The 6586-nt window shown below is 40.5% G+C and overlaps 1 long non-coding RNA gene across 1 annotated transcript; it reads right to left on the minus strand.

Annotated features, from left to right (window-relative positions):
* Nucleotides 1-240: 240 nt before the first annotated feature.
* On the minus strand, nucleotides 241-6328 carry LOC309350015. The gene is made up of 3 exons (XR_014160256.1): nucleotides 5962-6328; nucleotides 1381-1480; nucleotides 241-543 (listed from the first exon to the last, which is right to left on the minus strand). It is a non-coding gene; the product is annotated as an uncharacterized lncRNA (long non-coding RNA).
* Between the last annotated feature and the right edge of the window lie 258 nt (nucleotides 6329-6586).

The raw sequence follows: 6586 nt of genomic DNA on the forward strand, positions 1-6586 counted from the left end.
TATCATATCACCCCTTAACCTCCTCTTCTCCAGGGTAAACATGCCCAGCTACCTTAGCCGTTCCTCATAAGGCATCGTTTCCAGACCTTTGACCATTTTGGTTGCCCTCCTCTGGACACGTTCCAGTTTGGTACACTACAGTCCCAGACACTTCAATATTCACCACCCCACCACAGAAGGCACTCAGATATAGATATAGGCCTCTTCAGAGGCCTAGGAATGATACAGACAAACCAGGGATTAAATGCAGATTTTATATACAGATATAAGATACACTCCAATACATTGATCTCTAGAGCAGCCGTATTCAACAATGAACATAAGTGCAAGATGAAAATTGATTCTGCTTCCAAGGTGCCATTGAGCCCACCATAATGCTCTTTGTCACCTGACTGTGATGTTGATATGTAGTGCAGCTCCTTCTCATCCTCACAAAAGCCACTTGGGAAGGAACTGGTTGGTGTCCAAAATCACCATCTCTTTGGTACAAAGCCAGGTTGATAATTGGTTGTTTCTGGATTTCCAATGGTGTTTTTTGAGTAACTGAGAGTTCAGAAAGGGGAGTCATTGTCATTTCATCTGAACCCAACCATTGCACCAACATCGTTCAAAGCCAGAAATGTACCCTTTACTTAATAGTTTAAAATCTCTCTCATCACTCACACATACATGAAAAGTTTAGTTTTTTCAGAAAAGTGTACGCATACAGATCTGTTCACTAGTAATTCTCTTCAAGATTTAATGGATGAATCTAATTCAAATTCCCCTAATGGACATACAGAAGCACAGAATTTTTCATTCCCAACCTGCATACATTAAATTTTCAAACAATGGCAATAGCCCTTGAAACAAAGATGACAGATTTTACATTAAACAAGCTCTTCTCTCACCTCCGCCTTCACTTCCCCCGCTCCTTCTCCCTCCTCCTTCTCCTCCTCCTCTCTCTATCTTTTGTTTATTCAGCGTTTGAACTCCAGGAAACCAATTCCTAACCTGCAATATCTCAATTCCAAAAATGACTAAACTGGGGAAATGATTAAACAGAGAAAGTATTTGCGGGATTGTTTAAAAATTAAGTTTTACCTCAACTGAAAACATCCCATCATAAAATTAAAATAATCAGAGCAACATCCGCCAGAAGTGGATATTGTCAAAAGTAAAATAGTTGTCTCTAAGTGAAGTCTAGTAAGTTCAAAGCCTGGCTGCAAATCTATCCCTTCGACAACACTGTACAAACACATTATTTAGATTACATTCTGCACCTGATTAATGACAGCAGGAGATCAAATGTTAATAGCTTAAGAATCTCCTCTGCTCTCTGCACATAAGGAGTACTTTAAAGTGCACCATAATTTCACAGTAATAAATAAGAGCTCTCACCTAAATTATACAAGCATTGTCCTTTGGTTGCTGCAGAAGTGTCTATTCAATGTGGAGTTTTTATTGCTGGTTTGTTCAGTAGAAGATTCCCATATATGGTCTATGAGACAACCAGAAGGGGAAATGATGTGCGTTGTAGAAACATTTAATTCACATTCCTGTTCTGCTTTCTGTATAGCTTTTGAGCTTATGGCAGCTGTATTCTACAGGCTATATGTTTTGTATTATCAAATACTGCAAAATGCCTACTTGAAATGTCAGGTAAGACTGTGCAGTAGAGCAATGAAACTATGTATTACGTTTTATAAAGCATGATTATAGAAATAAGGAAGAGTCATTATGAGCCAGAGGACTAAAGGACAAAATCTGATGAATAATGTTATCTTAAATTAAAATCAGGTGAAACAAAGTTTTACATTAGTGATGATGCAGAATTTTGTGATTACTTCAAGGTCACATTTGCCCACCTTATAATACTCAACTATATTATGAAGTGAGTAGAATTTCTCCCAGAATTTATTTCATGTCCTGCTTAGAAGGTTCCACATGCACACAGCTCCTTCATAGGGACGAATGCAGAAGTGTTTTAAATTTAACCTCCTACTCTTGATGAAAGGGAGACGGGTGGTGCTGTGGGTTAAAACACAGAGCTTAGGGCTTGGCGATCAGAAGGTTGGCAGTTCGAATCCCCACAATGGGGTGAGCTCCTGTTGCTCGGTCCCTGCTCCTGCCAACCTAGCAGTTCAAAAGCACCTCAAAGTGCATGTAGACAAATAGGTACCGCTCCAGTGGGAAGGTAAACAGCGTTTCCGTGTGCGGCTCTGGTTCGCCAGAAGTGGCTTAGTCATGCTGGCCACATGACCCAGAAAAACTGTCTGTGGAAAACGTTGGCTCCCTCGGCCAGTAAAGCAAGATGAGCACCACAACCCCAGATTCATTCATGACTGGACCTAATGGTCAGGGGTCCCTTTACCTTTACCTTTACTCTAGATTAAATTATTAGTAAACTAGGTAACTAGGTATAAACTAGGTGACACTTAAGGTTTTTCCATACATTCAGCAAGAAAGCTTCTAAATACTGACTTGACTCTAAATTGAGACAAGGAGATCAGTTTAGCTCTACCTTCAAAAGACGCTGCATTACTTTCCAATTTCTTTTCAGATATATATATTGATTATTTCCAGGGTAGAGAGAGAGGTTGGAAAATAGCCATAATACCTTTGGGTAAGTCAATAGGCCATCCAATCCTTGGTTTTCCAACAAGCAGGCTAGTCATAGGTTAATTTATGTTACACATTTTTTAATTTGTCAAAATAGAGTCATGCAATTAGAGCTCCAGGCTCCCCTTCCTTTCCCCATAGTCATCCTGCATAACTCATATGTGTCATGGTTGTTGTTTTTTTGAACATGGCCTGAGCAGCAGCTGTTGTGAGACTAGCCTGTAGAACATCCCATCATGCCTGGGCCATACACCTTTAGGGGCAATAAATTAGAGATTCATTATATAGTAAGTCCGAACGCTGCAGATTCCTAAATTCAAAGTGCCAATTTTCAACCAGATACAGCATCTGTATCAAGTCTCTTGCCAAGCCAAGCAACCTTTTGATCACGTTGAAAAGGAAACCCCCAGAGTTCTGTCATGTGTAGCCTTTGCAATCGAGTCCTCCTGAAACATCCTTCTAGAGTGACTCTGTCAAACAGTGATCTCATCTGGAGTGTGACCTTTCTTTTCAGCACCTCCATGAGTTTCCATGCTTGCAAATGTTTAAATTTCTCACTGTTTCCTCTGTGCAAATGAACATTTTCCCATGTTTTCCTAAGACTTCAGCCTGGAGGCAGCTCTCAAGGAAGCGGAGCAGGGCAACCCTATTGCAACAAAATGGCAGTGCCTGGCCTAGTGCTCACTTTTTCGGGGCTGTACCACTTCGGTCTGTTGGAGGGTTCTGTTCTTGACAAAACAATTCCCTAAACAAAGAGAATTGGTTGTCATGACACCACATGATTGACATGGAGATTACACTGCCCACCTCTCAGACTCTTGGGAACCTGCAATGGCTTCAAAGCCCTTTTGCTCTTTGCAAAAGGATTTTGGGCAGCCCACACCCTCCCATGTGGCCTCTGAAGCCTCTCTGAAGTAGTGCCACCCTCCACTTCAATATCAGTCAAACAATGTTTAAAGCAGGGTGGAAGGCTGCTTGAACCACTTTGCAAAACTGATGTTTGAAGCAGCCTTCCCTCCTCCTTTAAACTTTTCTCAATTGTTTAAAGATTGGGAGGAGGTTGCTTCAAACAGTGTTTCTGCAAAGCGCTTAAAGAAAGTCCCTGTACTCCTGTCTGAGCCTGTGGGGATCCTCTTAAGGCACTTTGCAGAAGTGCTATTTGAAGCAAGTACAGCAGCTACTGTTTCTTCTAACCATTGAAAGGAGCAGCCAATGGGTGTAAGTAACAGCTCCTCCTAAGCTGCTCTAGTCATCCAGTAGCCCAGCTGGCAGATAGAAGGAGCAAGAGTGGACCGGAGATGTTTCAGGGTATGACAGTCAGAATTTTAAAAAGTTTCCCATGAGGTAAAAGGTAAAATAAAGGGTATCTACTTGGGACCATAAGTCTCTGTCCATTAACAACCCATTTGCTCAGTAAGATGAAATCCTGCTCATGCCGTATGATAAGTAGAAATGTTTTGGGATTCACTGTCAAGCACTGGGCCGTGGCTCTGCAAGGGTGTGGCAGGAGAGGATAGCAAGTGCATCAGGAAGAGTCAAGGAGAATCAGCGAAGCATTTAAATATTTCAGTGTGTTATAGTATAGTATTATGCCAAAGAAGGACAGAACATTTTTTATGTATGCTACAGCAGCAGCAAGAATACTCATCGCAAAGCATTGGAAGACACAAGATTTACCCACCTTGGAAGAATGGCAGATGCAAGTAATTGACTATATGGAGATGGCAGAAATGACTGGCAGAATCCGAGACCTGGGAGAAGAGTCGGTGGAAGAGGATTGGAAGAAGTTCAAAGACTATTTGCAGAAACATTGCAAAATTTATGAATGCTAAAATGATATTGGATATAAAAATAATATGGCATTAGTGACAAAGTTAGAAAGAGTATGCAAAAATGAATTAAAAATGGGTGAAAGATTAGCGTTATATTATGTTAAATTTAAAAATAATATGGCATTAGTGATTAAGTTATAAGGAATATGCAAAAACGAATCAAAAAGAGAAGAAAGATTGGAGACATAATAGGTCAAGTTATATAATTAACAATGAGAATTGAAAGAGGGCAAGGATTTGCTGAACTTGATTGGGTAAATGGGAACACAAAAAAGGGAGGTGTGAGGAAGTCAAGAAACAGGGTTAAATAAGTATAAAGCTAAAAATTGGATTTTTTCTTTTTTATGTTTTCTATTATTATTGTTTTGCTGTTTTATTGTGTATTTTTTGTCTATTTTCTGTGTATTTTTTCTATGTTTGTTTTTTCTTTTTATGTTGTATGTATGCATGTGCTTTTTTGTAAAACATTTAATAAATATCTTATAAAAAATATATATAGTATAGTATTAGTAAATACAAAAAGAATGGGATCTACAACCAGAAACTGTATCCACACCTCTCTTCAAGAGCATTGGCTATTCTTCTAAAATTATCTGCAATATATCGTGAACAGGAATTTTCAACTCTGACAAATATGAAAGATCAGAAAAGAGAAAAGCTTATTTATGTAGATGAGGAGATGAGAGTTTGTTTGTGTCAAATTAGACCTAATATGAGATTATCCAGCAAAAGCGAGCTCAACGCCCCTCAGGGAGTTTTTATTCATACATATGCAGGAGGCTCGTTTATCATTACGTTTTGGGAATGATTCGTGTTCTTATGTTTTATACTTTCTGGATGTCCCATGATCATATTATAAAGTAGTTGTGTTCTGTGTTATAAATCAAGCACTGCTATGAGTGGTTTCTTCTTGATTTCCAATGTGTTTCTTATCACACACAAAAACTGGTTGTGGCATGAGCAAATTTTTATTCTGAAAGTGTGGCCCAGAGAAAAAAGTTTGAGAACCATTGCACTAGGACATATATATATATATTAACATCCTATATAGGTAAAGGGGCCCCTGGCCATTAGGTCCAGTCGTGGCCGACTCTGGGGTTGCGGCGCTCATCTTGCTTTACTGGCCGAGGGAGCCGGCGCACAGCTTCCGGATCATGTGGCCAGCATGACTAAGCCGCTTCTGGCAAACCAGAGCAGTGCACGGAAACGCCATTTACCTTCCCGCTGGAGTGGTTCCTATTTATCTACTTGCACTTTGACTTGCTTTCAAACTGCTAGGTTGGCAGGAGCAGGGGCCGAGCAATGGGAGCTCACCCCGTCGCGGGGATTCAAACTGCTGACCTTCTGATCGGCAAGTCCTAGGCTCTATGGTTTAACCCACAGCACCACCCGCATCCCTTAACATCCTATATATATGATGTTTAAATGCAGCATAAGAACATCATTTTAAACATATCAGGATATCTGTGTTTAGAACCTGACTTTTCGTCTGGGATTCCCCTCCTCCTCTAACATACTTTCTACTCACCACAAAATGTATTGCTGCAGGTCCTGCATTCCCTGTTTTAAAGGCTCCTGCATCTTACGCACAAGAGAGACCTAGACACCTTCTGGCTGCTTCGGAGCATAGCATCATCAAATCTGCAGTCCGGTCAGCTTTACTTCCAAGCTGTTGTGTACATAGTCAGCGTTACTGAAAGAGAGTCTCTTTTTCATCTTCTAGAAGTTGCTGCGAATTCTTTAGAGCTGCCGGTTACACACATTAGTGTGGAACTAGAGGAATTAGGAATCAAGGTTCTGGTTTTATGAATCGGAGTTAGAACAAACTTTAGTAACTGCCTGATCTCTCACATTCTGACTGTTTCTTAGAAATCATTTTGGGAGTGGGAAGGGGGCCTTCTCAATATCGAGGGGGCCCAGCGCACAGTGCATGGTGCAGAGGACTCCTTTAGACAATGCAACAACATGCACAATATGCCTAACATCACATGTGTGCAATGCACAACACACACGTGATGTCACACACACATGATATGCTCTGGGGGCAACCTGGCGTGTCTGGTAAAGTAAAAGACTGATAGGATTAAACAGGCTAATTTCTCACAAAAATTGAGAAGAATTGTGTCTATACATGTTGCCTCATATCACAGGTC

The sequence above is a fragment of the Podarcis erhardii genome (genome assembly GCF_964252035.2).
Source record: "Podarcis erhardii genome assembly, chromosome: 9".
Lineage (NCBI taxonomy): Eukaryota > Metazoa > Chordata > Lepidosauria > Squamata > Lacertidae > Podarcis > Podarcis erhardii.